A 14,861-nucleotide genomic window follows, 5' to 3' on the forward strand; every position below is an offset into this window, starting at 1 on the left:
GTAAAGAAGGCTGCTCTGCAAGGGATGCCCTGGGTTCAGCATCATCTCTGAAGATTTTAGACTGAACCTCAAGTGATACTGGAGGACCTTCTTTGATACTGGGAGTCAGAAGAACTAGGATTGTATTTATCTTGCTACTATAGGTGACTCAGGCATATAGTGGGGAATTCCACCACTGGAGAGACAGGTGGGGGTGGTATTGTAAGTGCACTGATGTCAGGGATCAGAGTGGCTTGATATGGCCAACAATTAGGGTGACAGAGCTGAGTCCACCAGAAAAGCAGAAGTGATACCCGTTTTTGGGCTCTCCAAAGATCAGTAACCTCAGAGATCTGCTCATTTGCCTAATGATGCCTTTGGGCAAATCATAAATCCCCATTTCTCTCCCTACCTGTAAACATAAACACAGAGAAAAACCCCATAGTATTTTTGTGATCCCAGCTAATATCTATATCAGTATTAGAAAATGATTGTGGGAGAGGAAAACAAGAATCTAATCTGCTGTCCTCCGACTGACATTAACTCAGAAGACCTTTTGCTTCTTGGGGAATCAGATGATTTTCTATTCCCCCCCCCCCAACTTACATTATTAATGTTTTAGGTATTTGCTCTGTTCAAAACCAGAATAAAATTTACTTAAAAGTGTTAAATTTAGGGGAAAGATAAAAAGTTGTCATACTTCAACCAGTCATTACAGGAGAAATATTGTATTAGAAAGAAAAGAAAAAGAGATAATTGAAAGAGAACGGACAAAAGATGCAAGTATAATTATTTAAACTGAGATGAAATAAATAAAATAGAATGAAGAGAGTGAATGAAGAGAGAAAATACATAGAAAATGTAGAATGTTAAATAAGATATGAAATAGTATATTAGTGAGAATGAATTTGATTTATGTCTGTACAAAAATATGTTACCCGGGGTAAGCCACTTTCCAAAAAGAAGTTTTATGTATTTATGTTTTGTGCTTTGTTTGTTTATCAAAACGTTAGAAGAATGTTGGAAGAGAACAATGAAATTTTAAATAAGACAGATGGATATAATGAATATATACAATTTAAGGCAAAAGAAATATAATTGAATAGAAGGAAAGGGAGAAATAAAGAGAAGTTGGGAAAAGATACGAAGTTGAACAGATAAAATGAATATACATATTAAACTGTGTTGGTATGGAAATGTGATAATTTGGAATTATCCTGTCTTTAAGATGTTTTATTTGTTTGGTTTTTTAAGAAAATTTGTCCTATGTTATTATTCTACGTTTTGTTTGTTTTTGTATTGTTTTTTAAAATTAATAAAAACTTGTTTTAAAAAAAAAACAGAATAAAATTTAGCAATCTGAGTTAAGAAAATATATAAACATATAGTGAGTGTCTGCAGAGGAATTCTAGATTGTCCAGAACACTAGACAGAAAGAGAAGAATCTAACAGTTCTTCTCAAAAATAAATTGACAAAACTTCAACATTCAAAAAATCAGAATCCAACTTATAACTCTAAATATAGTTCATAAATACAGCCAAGCAAAAGAGGCACAAAGTTGTTTTTGTTTGTTTGTTTGTTTCATCCCTTTTTCTAAAGTGGTTATTAGAATGAATCAGATATCCCTCTTCCAGAAAAATTCCATAATTGTTTCAAAAAATTATAGTAACTATTTTTAAACAATCCTGTCTCAAAAAGAGAAGGCACTTGAAAAGATTCCTATTAGAATGAGAAAAAAAGGAAGAAACTTAAGGATAAACCCAGATAATTCACTGAATTCATATACCATACTAAGCCATCGTTTGTTTATTTTATTTTATTTTTATCCTGCCTTTGTTATTTTTTATAAATAACCCAAAGCAGCGAACATACCTAATGCTCCTTCTTCCTTCTGTTTTCCCCACAACAACAACCCTATGAGGTAGGCTGGGCTGAGAGAGAGTGACTGGCCCAAAGTTATTCAGTTGGTTTTCTGACTAAGGCGAGACTAGAACTCACAGTCTCTTGGTTTTTAGCCTGATGGCTTAACCTGTGGCTCTTTAAACAATTTTAACATTGTGTGTTTGTTTGTTTACTAGATTTATGTGCCACTCATCACATCTAGAAATTGAATAAACCATAGTAGCTTTGTTCATACCTGGTCCATAAAAAGCTATGACTTATCAATCAGAAAAGTTGGATTTATACCTCACATTAAGACAAAAGCAAATAAGAGATATTAAGGAGATCTGATCAGCACATGTGAAGAATTCATGAGGCATGGGCTGTGGGCAAGTGTCAGAAACATTCCTGCATCCAGCCCTCAAAAGGTGATCCCATGATCCTGGGACACTGCCGCTGTCATAAATATGAACCAATTGCTAAACATCTGAATTTTGATCATGTGACCTGCAACAGTCATAAATATGAAAAATTGTCATAAGCAACTTTTTTCAGTACTGTTGTAACTTTGAACAGTTACTGAATGAACTGTTGTAAATTGAGGACTACCTTTTCTGATTACTGGTATTTGGTTGTGTTTGGATTACCCTCATCCAAGCCTCCTAAAATCTCCTAAAGGAAACCTCTCCTGAGAATATCTTCTAATACCTATTATCTGCATATCTTCTAATCCATCTAATGTGATAACAAAGTTTGCAGATGATACCACCGGACTGGATCTTATTATAGGAGGAGACGAATTAGCATACAGGGAAGATGTCCACATGATGCTCAGAAAACAACTTGCATCTAAACAGGGATGGGATTCAATTTTTTAACAACTGGTTCTGTGGGCGTGGTTTAGTTGGTGTGTGTGGCTTGGTGGCCATGTTATTGGCTGGGTGTGGCCAACTCAATATCACTTACATCGAGGCACGCATCTCCTTGCCTGGCCTCTCGTGACTGTGGGGATGCTGCAACAGTCGTAAGTGTGAGAAATGGTAATAAGTCACTTTTTCAGTGCCACTGTAACTTTGAATGGTCACTCCACACAAGCAAAGGAGGGGAAAAAAACTCTAGAGAAGTTCCTGAGACAGGAAGTCTAGTCCTGCCAAGAATGTAATAAGGGTTAACACAGAGGCCGTTTCTGTAAGCAACCCCAGAATGTTTCCTTCCTGCCTTCCTTACAGGATTAGGCCAGTAATTTCTTCTAAAAACTGGTTCTCTGAACTGCTTAGAATGTTAACAACTGGTTCTAGCGAATAGGTGCGAACTGGTAGAATCCCACCGCTGCATCTAAACACCAGCAAGACAAAGGAGATGGTTAAACTTCCAGAAGCAGAGAGAGGAACCTGCCCCACTCTACATCAAGGGGGAGCTGTGTGGAGAGGGTCTCCTCTTTCAAATTCCTGGGAGGCCACCTTAGCCAAGATCTCACCTGGAAAAATAACACAATCCAAGTGGTCAGGAAGGCTCAACAGAGACTCCATTGACATAGTGTCTTGCAGAAATATCAGGTGAAACAATGACTGATGACTTCCTTTTACTGGTCCACGTTAGAAAGCATCCTTACTTATTGTGTTACAGTATGGTATGCTGGCTTGACAGGCGCGGATAAAAAGGCATTACAGAGGGTGATGAGCATAGCACAAAAAATTATGGGCTGTCCCCTGATACCACTGGATGAAATCGCCAGGTCCTGCTGCCTCAGGTGAGTGAGGAAAATCCTCAGGGATAATTCACACCCTGGTCAGCACTTCTTTACTCTCCTACCATCGGGCAGGAGATATAGAAGCGTAGCCAGGCGAATGAATAGGCTGAAAAATAGCTTTTATCTGTGGGCTGTCAGACTTCTCAACGCAACATAACACCACAATTAGGTTTTAATATCAGGGATGGGATCTGACTGGTGTAACTACTGGTTCAGTGATTTTACATTTTGCTGCGTGCGCATGTATATTGTCGTCAGCTAGCTGCCTGGACAGCTGAGCAGTGCTGCGCACGGGTGTGCAGCAGTTGAAAAAGCCCTTTCCTGCTTTTTCAACTGCAGCTGTGTCGCGCAAAGCAGCTGCAGTTGAAAATGCAGGAAATAAAGGTCAGGTAAGAGCCCGGGTGGGCTCTTAACAGCAGCAGACATAGAACCGGTTCTATGTATACTCTCTGTTTGCTGCTTTTCAGAGCAACCAGTTCTACAGAAGTGGACAGAACCGCTAGAATCCCACCCCTGTTTAATATGATCGATGTGCAGGGCCAGCACAATGTGCAAGATGTAATTTGTGTTGTTGTTTTTTTTTGGGGGGGGGGGAAACTGCACCAAGGGAGGCTTATTTCAACTTCATTGTACACATGTTGTGCATTGACAGTAAATGTTTGATTTGATTTGAATGAGTCTCTGATCACTGAGGTCCAAACCTCTTCGGCCTCCAAACCATTCATTTATTCCATTTTTTCCCATCATAGGATCTTTCAAATTGAGTCACCATAAAACCATACTAGTGTGACATTTGATGTCCCACTGTCAGTTCCTGTCCAGCTTCTGGGGTTTTTGTTCTGATTAGCTGATGAATGGCGTTCTTCTTATTTTATGCCCCCATTATATGATTATTGTTGGATTTCTCTGAGGTTTTCATTACTTTTTGTTTTGTTTTATCTGCTTTGCTGGAGGAAGGCAGCAGACCATCGAGATAGAGCATGATTAGAATGGTGACAGACAAGAAAGATCAGAGTGCTAGAGTTGTCTGATTTAAACCTTCTCATATAATAAAGGCCTAATAAATGGTTTAGTACAACTTGATCCCCTTACTATGAGTTCAGCTCCCTGTGACTCTGCATGAGTCCTTGTTCTGAACTTCCTAATGTATTCACAACAAGGCCAGTGTAATGTAAGACCTGCGGAAAAACAGCAGCTTCTGATCTGTGCGGCAAGGCAGTCTAACTCAATGCAGTGCTACCACACAGCTGGTTGGAAGAAGGCAAGGATAAAAAAAGACATCATGCAGAGAAACAGCAGGAAATGGTACCATCAACAGATGCTTCACTTTCACAGTATGCAACATTTAATTATTATCACGGCAGAGTATCCATTCTCTTGCAATGCATCAGTGTATTTTGTCAGCTTGGGAATAACTGGTTAAACACTCCACATGCCAAAGGATGGAGGGATGGAATCCAGGCACTTTGATCGACAGTCTTGCACATTAGGTGTTTTGTATTGATTCCCACTCCCATTCATCTCCTCTCTCTCAGTGATTCTCAACCTGGCTGGGGAATTCTGGGAGTTGAGGTCTATATATAACCTGTTTCCCTGAAAATAAGCCCTATCCCAAAAATAAGCCCTACTTAAGAGCCTGCACAGTTGACACGCCGTCCATTCCGTCTGGTTGCTCTCGGTTCCAGGGCCACAAGGTGAGGTGGGGGTAGAGTTGCCCAACGTGCCCCACACTGGCTTACCTCAAGGCCCCTGCAGCCAGGCTATCCATGCCCGACACTTGCCTCACGTCAGCAACACCAATAGCCATATGGGCAACAGCCGACTTCTTCTGCGTGCTTGTAGCCACAATGGAGCAGAAGGCTGAGTGGTGTGATGGTACCACGGCTGTGAGGCAAGGCAGGTGTTGGGGCATGGATGATCTGGCTGCAGTCACCCTGAGGTAAGTCAGTACAGGGCACATGGGGCAGCTCCACCCCCCCACACCTCACCTCATGGCCACAGCACCAGTGCATCGCTCAGCCTCCTGATCTTCTGTTTTCACAAGCAAACAGAAGTAGTGGGCCAGCAGCCACATGGGGTCCTGCTGGAGCCACCGCTGTGAAGCAAAGCAGGTGTCAGAGCATGTGTGGCCTGGCTGAGGGGGCTCTGAGGTAAGCCCATGTAGGCCACAGCTCCACCACCCCCCCGCCTCATGGTGGCATGGCCCTGCCGTGGGGAACAACTCCAAACCCCCCACCTCGCAGTGGCAGTATCACACAGCCTCCTTCCCTACTGTGAGAAAACAGAAAAAGTGGGCCTCCCGTACATGGGGAAAAAAATAAGGCACCCCCCTGAAAATAAGCCATAGTGCTTATTTTGGGGCCCCCCAAAAAATAAGACATGGTCTTATTTTCAGGGACAAACAGGTATTTTAAAGTTGCCAAGGTTGAGAAACATGTCTGTCCCCCCTTCTCCTCCCCACAACTGCATATGTATACTATATGTATGTGTACATGTATAGCTATATGTACATGTATATCCTATTTTTTTACTTTGAGGCTGCCAAATCCAACAAATACTAATCACACTGATTAATTTCCTCAGGAAGGGAGGACCCTCCATTTAATCACAACCCTTATTGATTAGCATTTTTGTGTTACAATTTTTTCAGATCTCAGAATACAAATTATGGGAAATCCAATGGCAAAACACAGGTGACCTATGATTTGCTGGCATAACAATATTTGAGTAATTGAGAAAATAATCAATTAAACTGTCTCATGAAATTGCATCAATAAGGATTGCCATCGAAATGATCATATTATATCTATATTAAGGAGGAACAGCAAATCTTTGCTACTTCATGGACATATTTTTGACAACAACAATATGGAAATAGATTACCATTGCCTTCTTTAGGAATTTTTTTTACCAATGGCCCTGGAATTACCTGGTGATCTCCCATCTAAGTATTAACCAGGTTCAACCCTACTTAGCTTTTTTATGTTCAGTCTTTGTTGGCTAAGTACTATGATACTAATCAATTATAAACATACAAAATTAATTATATATAATTAATTACTTTTATATTTTCCTACAATTAAGTATCTTTACATATCTCCTTGAAATGTATGGAAATATCAATAGAAAATATTAGATAGAAGATCATTGGCCAGATAGACCTGGATTGTGGTTTAAAAGAAAACATTTACTACACTGGAGGAAAAACAAGCAAAAAACAAACAAAAAATTCTCACCAATTTTATGGTATAGATGGTGGTATTTGTTAAGTATATTTTCTCCACTTCTCAGTTGGCTTTAATTTATTTTCTTTCCTGAACTTTGGACAATTCAAATGATAGACCTCATATAAACAGTGTTTTACTATCTTTGCAGTCTGAGAACATGTTGTCTGTCACATAATTGATGTCAAGGGTGGGCTTATCAGCCCTCCCACTGGAGGTGGTCAAGAGTATTAAGTTTCTCCAGGTGCAGATAACTAACATTCTGACTTGGTCTTTTCATACATTATCTTTAGGGAAGTGTACAAACCAGTGTTTGCATTTCCTGCGTCAGATGAGGAGAGCACATCTTTGTCCTTCTGTCCTGGCCACTTTTTATAGAAGGCCCAATTGAGAGCGTTTTAATAAACAGTATCACTGTTTGGTTTGGTGGCAGCAGTGCCTCAGGTAGAAAGTCCATGTAGAGAGTGGTAAGGACAGCTGAGAAGATTATTGGAAGCTCCCTCCCCATTATTCAGGATACTGCTTATAAGTGCTATGTGCTTAGAGCTCAAAGCATTGCTAGAGACCCCACACACCCACTTCACGATCTGTTTCTGTTGCTCCCCTCTGGGAGGAGGTTTTGAATATTTATAGCAGGACTACTAAATTCTGTAACAGCTTTGTTCTTTATGCCATCCATCTTGTAAATTCGCAGGATTCTTTTTCCCCCCGCCATGTATATGTATACATTCAAACTAGACTGTGATGTTTCTCTGTGTCATACATGACTGTGTGTGTATGTGGGTATATGCAAAATGGTTATCTTTTAAGAACTAAATGCAACAAAATTTCATTTTAATGTATGCTGATTAGCGTACATTTAAAGTGTCAAATACTACTCTGCTCTGCTCTGCTCTGCTCTATTCTACTCTACTCTACTCTACTCTACTCTACTCTACTCTACTCTATATTAATAAAATCCTGATTGAGAAACTGGAGGGACCAGTAGTCAAGTTATTTTTTTATTGGCCTTCTATCTGCTTAGGATCTCTCCACAGCTCACACACAGCTCATACAAAATGTGGGCCGATGGGAAGTTATTTTGCTTCCAGCAACCACAATAGACATGGCCAGTGAAGCACAAAGCTTGTATAGGACTTGTATAGGACAGGACAATCCTGTAGTGGACCTAATGGAGCCATGCAGGCTGTCAACTTCTTTCAGGCTCCTCCTGTTAAAGTCAAAATGTTCACTTGAGAGAATATTTTCTGGGCAAGTTCAAACAATAATGTGGGAAAGAAAACTTTGGGGACCATTTGTGACAGAGATGCATTCTTCTACAGAAATAGAATATGGAATGCTGGTGTTTGATTTTGTGGCACAAGCACAATGCAGCTTCCCTTTTATTGAGTTTCATTCAAAGAATCTTAAAAAAGTTAAGTCAGGTGGCGTAGGCAATCCAAGTGGCACCAGGGGAAATGCCATTGGGCACCATTTTGCTTATTCTTGCTTCAAATTTTTCAGTTTTAAAATCTGCAAGCCATTGTAGCAAACTTTAATAAATAGCCAGAGGAGGGCAAATTTCTAGGGCAGTTTCCCAACATTATACTGCTATAGAAACCACACACTCCAACTTGGCATTACAGTGATGTGAAGAAAGAACTCCTTATGCTTGTAATTGTGAGCTTATTCATAACAGACCGAGAGAAGGAAGGGAGGAAGGAAGGAAGGCTATTTTGCACTAGAATTTTTGGTATAACTGTGATCATATAAACCCATCCATCCGTGTTACTAACTAAATAACTCCAATTATTCACTTCCATAAATTCTGATATACAATGACATTAGGAGAAATCTTCATTTCTACATGCATATGTTTGTAAAGGCAGTTTAAAGAGTATAAAAAATTACAAATACAATGTATTTATGCTTCTCTTAATTTTTTTTTTAAAAAGGGGGAACTAGCAAGGCAGGGCTGTTTGAATGCACAGCTGTTTCGGATGCTGTCCAAGAACTAACCTTGCTTAGCTTTTTTCTAAGGTCATTTAAGGTCAGCTTGATGCTGCCCTATTATATCAGCACTGAGTGGTCATATGCAGCACAAGCAGAAGAAAAGCAAGATGGAAATTAAAATAAGCAAGCAAATTGTGCAGGAAAGGAAAGGAGGAGACGGAGCAGCCAGGAAAACAAACCTGTAATTCACACAAATGGGAAAATGGCAGTGTCGTTTTCAGGTTTATTTTGATGCATGGAAAATTGCCTATGTAGATAAATCTAGAATTAGCCACTATCAATCTTCCAGCACTTTCCAGACCAAACCTGGAAACCAAAGACACACAAAGGTATACTAATTTTAAGATAACTTTGTTTTACTGTAACACAGGGTTGTCAAACTGGCAGCCCGTGGGCCAGATGTGTCACGTGTCGTGCAGGCCACATCCACTCCAGCTCTGCAAAGGGGGAAAACGTCATGAAACGTCATGTGATGGCAACATGACGCCACGAGTTTGACACCCGTGCTGTAACAGAAACTTGCAGGTCTGATGTGCTTACCCTCACTCCCTTCCTTTATCTTTATGAGAATTAGGGAGGCACTTTCTCAAAGTACAGTTCTGGCTCGGACTCAGATTTCTTTTCTCTGTCCATTGGCGTGGTCGCAGCTCTGCCTCCTGTTTCTCTTCCCATGACAGCCTGGAAAAATATTTCCTGTTCTTGGATTCCCCTCCTGACCCAGGGTTGAATCCAGCCATCCTGTCAGTGGATGTCACGGCAAGTTCTGGCTAGGAAGGCACATGGCTAGTTTGGTGGAGATTCCAAATGTTGTCAAGTGAAACCTAAACCCATTAGGAAATATCCCCTTCCTGTTTTCCTAATGATCCAAAATTGCATAGAAAGATACTGCACGCAGCTATGAAATTCACATGACACATTTTGACCCGCCTGAACTCATTACAACATCCTTCTTTTCCATGCCTCTTTGCTTGAAACGTGTGTTCGGGAGCGGTCAGGTGGGAAGGGAAGAAAAACCATGTAATGAGTAACCCGAGGCACATTTGGAACTTGGCCTCTGGTTCTATTGCATCACTCCTGATTTCAAAAGAACAAAGGAACTAATGAGTGATGATTGCATGTCAATTACATAATATGCTAATTATTTTTAAATTATCCTGTTGTGGCTTAACCACCACCTTCTTTTCCTTGAAAAATCTATTTTAGTTTCTGTCTTTAATGTTTGTATGATGAGATTTCTGGAGAACATTAAAGGCAGGATGGAAATAATCAGAATAAAAATTGACTTGATCCCATACACAAGAGATACCCATTTTATTCAACTGTTCTACCTGCTGTATTATGCTGTCCTTTTGCATACTATTCATGCTTTTTTTTTGTTTCTTTAGGACATACACTACAGCAATAAATAACCATAAAAAGCAGAATCATAGTATAAAATTTTTAAAAAGTACAAAGTTGTCCAGAGCAGTAAAGTCCAGTGACAACGTCTTGGGAAGAAGATATACAGTGCCTCTTTACATGGTACCAGGAACATTCCCTACCTCAAGGATGAATTAACCATTGCCAGGACCCATTCAAAATTACCTCCTGGGTAATGTTGACCAACCAGGAGGGGCATGGATCTAATTTACAAGTGGCTGCACTTACAGTCCCTGTCCAGTTCCTCAGATGACATCCAAGGGGATCAAAATGTTCCCAAATAACTGGGAAAGTGTGTTCCCTGGGCATCTACAAATGACTTGCACCATGTTTGGTCTCCAATTGAGAATGGATCTGAGCAACTTTATCTACCAGGTGCACCAAAAATTCTTCTGAAGGTGAACTTCTGAATTCCTCTTATCCAGTGGGTACAGGTGATTCTAAACAGGGCTGCCAGGTGATTCTCTGCAGATGCGACAAAAGCAGAGAAATATTACCACAAGTTATCTTAATAGTGGCTTTAATTCTTGGTTGATTAGATTCATCCTTCCTCTTCCTCCAGCGGTTCTCTAGACATCCTTTGATCCTTTTCAGCTCCCTCAACTCCTTTGTCAGACATGAGGAATATTGGAAGTGATAGGCCAAGAGAAGTCTCATTGACACAATCCTCTTCAAGGCCTCAGCCACCTCCCTATTCAGGGCCAGGGCCTCAGCAGGATCATGCACAAAACTTCTCCTTGGAAGCCTTTGAAATCAGTTGCTGGAGGTAGACCGATCCATTCAGTTATATCTTCCTGTGGAAAAGGAAGAGAATCCCAGAGACTCCCAACCAGTGGTGGTATTCAAAAAAATTTTTTACTACCAGTTCTGTGGGCGTGGCTTGGTGGGCATAGCAAGGGAAAGATACTCAAAAACCTCCATTTTCACCCCACTCCAGGGAAAGGATACTACAAAATCCTCATTCCTTCCCCACCCCACTAAACTGCTCTCCAGCTCCGTTCTTCTGTGCAGGGCAACAAAAAAAGACCAAGCTGATCAGCTGGGACTCCGATCAGCTGGGACTCAGGAGGCAGCAAATAGATGGGGGTGGGGCCAACCAGAGGTGGTATTTACTTGTTCTCTGAACTACTCAAAATTTCCACTACTGGTTCTCCAGAACCTGTCAGAACTGGCGGAATACCACCTCTGCTCCCAACGTCAGTAGGGCATGAACTGACCATGACAGGGAGGACAAACCCTAACCCTAAGATTACACTGCCACTGCTCTGACAAAAAAACACCCATATACTGTGTGTGACCACGGTTTCAAATTGGGCCATAAATTATCTGGGATAAGCCCATGACCGCCATGATGGCCATGAACTTCCAAGCTGCTTCCAAGACAGGGGATGTCCCAAAGATATCAGATTGAAGTCCCCAAAGGCTATAAGCCTGAGGCACTCCACAGCCAAACCCAAGAGAACCTTCAACAGCTCAGAAAAGGTGGTTGTTACACAGTAGTAACAGTCCCAACTGATCTCAAGAGTCTACCTTCAAAAACAGGGTCTCACAACTGGCAACTTGTGAACAGCACTTTTGAAAGCCAACAGAGACTCCCAGATGACAGCTGTTACTCCCCCTCCCCTGTTCTGGGTCTTGGTCGATACCATACCCTAAACCTGGTCAGGTACATTTCTAAGAGGGACAACCCCCCCACCTCATGATAGCCATGGCTCATTTAGGGGTGTCATGATGGCAGTGTTCTAATATTTGAGGGACTGCCACAAACAAGAAGGGGTCAACTTATTCTCCAAAGCACCAGAGGGCGGGACAAGAAACAATGGATGGAAACTAATCAAGGAGAGAAGCAACCTGGAATTAAGGAGAAATTTCCTGTCAATGAGAACAATTAACCAGTGGAACAGCTTGCCTCCAGAAGTTGTAGGTGTTTCATCTGTGGAGGCTTTTAAGAAAAGACCGGGCAGCTACCTATCTGAATGGTATAGGATCTCCTGCTTGAGCAGAGGTTGGACTAAAAAAACCTCCAAGGTCTCTTCCAGCTCTATTCTGATTGATTGAGAGAGTCAGAACATGGCATTGGTACCAAATATCAGATACATCTTCCCTGGGCGTGGTCCACCCTTTATCTCCTGTCAAACTATCCTATGCCCATCACCAATTTAATAGATTGACGCACCCCAAGACCTCAGAACCATTGTTCTCCATTAATTTTTGCCTCCTGGTTCCCCTAGCTAGGATCCCCCATCCACTTTGATATTGCGGATTACTTACTAACAGCCCAGAGATAGTGATGAGCACCCATGGTGCTTAGCCCTGCCTTCAACACCATTGGGAGCCTGAAGCCACAAACACCACTCCGTCCAACACCATAACCTTAACCAGCTTTTCTCACTAGCCAACAAGCTAGGCCCCAGCTCATTTCTCTCCTCTTCACAACTCTTTCCTGAGTGAGAAGGTGCTCAGCTAAATACACATTTATTCACATTCATATTTACATTCACTCGCATACTCTTCATATCTATCTATGCATTACATTCCTGTAATGATAGTGATAGATTATACCTGTCCTGCAGAAATGCAAGCAGAGATTTTAGTTCAGGTCAAACAAATTGTTCAAGGAAAAAAACCATGCATTGGTTGATTATGTAATAGACAGCTCAAAACAAGCACTGATGCAAGTCAAAAATTGGAGCTTACTGAATGTACAGGAAATAAAACATGAATATCAAAATGATGTAATAAAAACATTAACAGAATGCTGGCAAGGAAAAGCATGTCACAGTCAATTTCTGCAAAAGACTGAGGGGAAACCGGGTAAAGATAAAACTTGGCCATGGCTTTCAATTGAGACATTAAAAAGGAAAGGTCTTTTTTTTTTTGGCTGCTCAAGAGCAAGCTATTTGAATTAATACAATCATTGCCAAAATTGAAAAATCATTAAATGATTCAAAGTATAGATTATGCAAGGAAGCAGAAGGAACAAGTGATCATATACAGTACTCAAGCTCATAGAAGATCATATCAACTGATTATTTAAAAATGACATAACACCGTTCCCAAAATGATTCACAGGAACATCTGTAAAAATTTTCATGTGCCAATAAAGAAAAATTGCTGGGAATATATAGTTGAAAAAGTAGTCAGAAATGAGCAGGAACATTTAAATATTGTGGGATTTCCAAATACTAAGATAAAGTCTAAGCACATAACAAGAAAGTGGTTGGTTGAAAAGAAGAAAATATGTATAATTGATGTGGCAATATCAAGGGATAGTAGAATACGAATATTACTCTACTTACAAAACTTTGAGTTGCAAACTTTCACCAATACAAATAAAGTGGTCCACAAGTCCTTCCTAGAAGGTCCTGGAAGTCAGGGAAATGTAGGAAAGGTTTAGATTCTGGAACGCTGTATACGTAAGCAGCACACCAGAATTTAAATCTTTCCCATCTTCTGCTGCCTTCTCTTGCCTTCTCCTGAAATGTCTGCAATGAAGCACCAGAGTGATAATGAGGAGAAGGCAGCATAAGGAAGCGTCAATCCATCCCGATCTAGACCAGAGGTGGGGAACTACAGCCCCTTTATAACTTGAGGACTTCAACTCCCAAAATTCCTGAGCCAGTCATGCTGGCTCAAGAATTCTGGGAGTTGAAGTCTGCAGGTCATAAAAGAACAATAGTTCCCCACCTCTAAGTAGACAAAGGTGAATATGTTGGAGGGCAGGGGGAGAGGGAGAGAGAAGATGAAAGTAGTATAGTCCTTTGGCATGAATTGTTCCACAATTGGAACAATAATTAAGAGCAAAGACACAATCATGGAACAGGTGAAAAGTTCAATGCCCATGCAATCTGTGACAATAAGCAAGAGGACATGGGGAAAAATGGAGATGCTATTCAGCGTCAGCGACATGTGCCGCTGATCCAGGAGCTTGTCTCACCCTTTGTAACAGAAGGCTGGTGAAAGAGCTGCTCAAGACATGTTTGTTGCAAGATGTGGGGTGGTTCCTGCATTTGAAGGCACATGTGAAGCAGCACAATGTGAAAGTGAGTGGAGAGGCAGTGAGCGTGGATGAGGATGTAGCCGAGGGAGGAGTTCCCAGAAACCCTCAAGGAGATTTTTGAGAAAGGTGGTTATTCGCCCCAGCATATTCAGTGTGGATGACAGACAACAGACTTTATTGGAAGAAAATCCCAGATAGAACCTACATAAGCAAGGAAGATGCTAACCTTCAAAGTTGTGAATAATGCTAGGTGGCAACCCTTCTGGTGATTTGACCAGCTACTAGTCTACCACCCCAAGACTTGTGAGCTCTTAAGAACGTAGCTTTTTCTCTGGTAATATCACACTACTAACCAGAGCATACAAAACATTTGCTAGACCAATACTCGAATACAGTTCATCAGTCTGGAACCCACCTTACATATCTGATATTAGCACAATTGAGAAAGTTCAGAAATATTTCACAAGAAGAGTTCTCCACTCCTCTACTCGTTGTAGAATACCTTATGCCACCAGACTTGAAATTCTAGAACTAGAAAACCTTGAATTACGCCGTCTTCGGTCTGACTTAAGCATGGTATATAAAATCATACATTGCAATGTCCTACCTGTCAAT

Source organism: Notechis scutatus, chromosome 2, assembly GCF_049901735.1.
Source record: "Notechis scutatus isolate UNSWTSFEM ecotype Mainland chromosome 2, rNotScu1.2, whole genome shotgun sequence".
In the NCBI taxonomy this organism is placed as follows: domain Eukaryota; kingdom Metazoa; phylum Chordata; class Lepidosauria; order Squamata; family Elapidae; genus Notechis; species Notechis scutatus.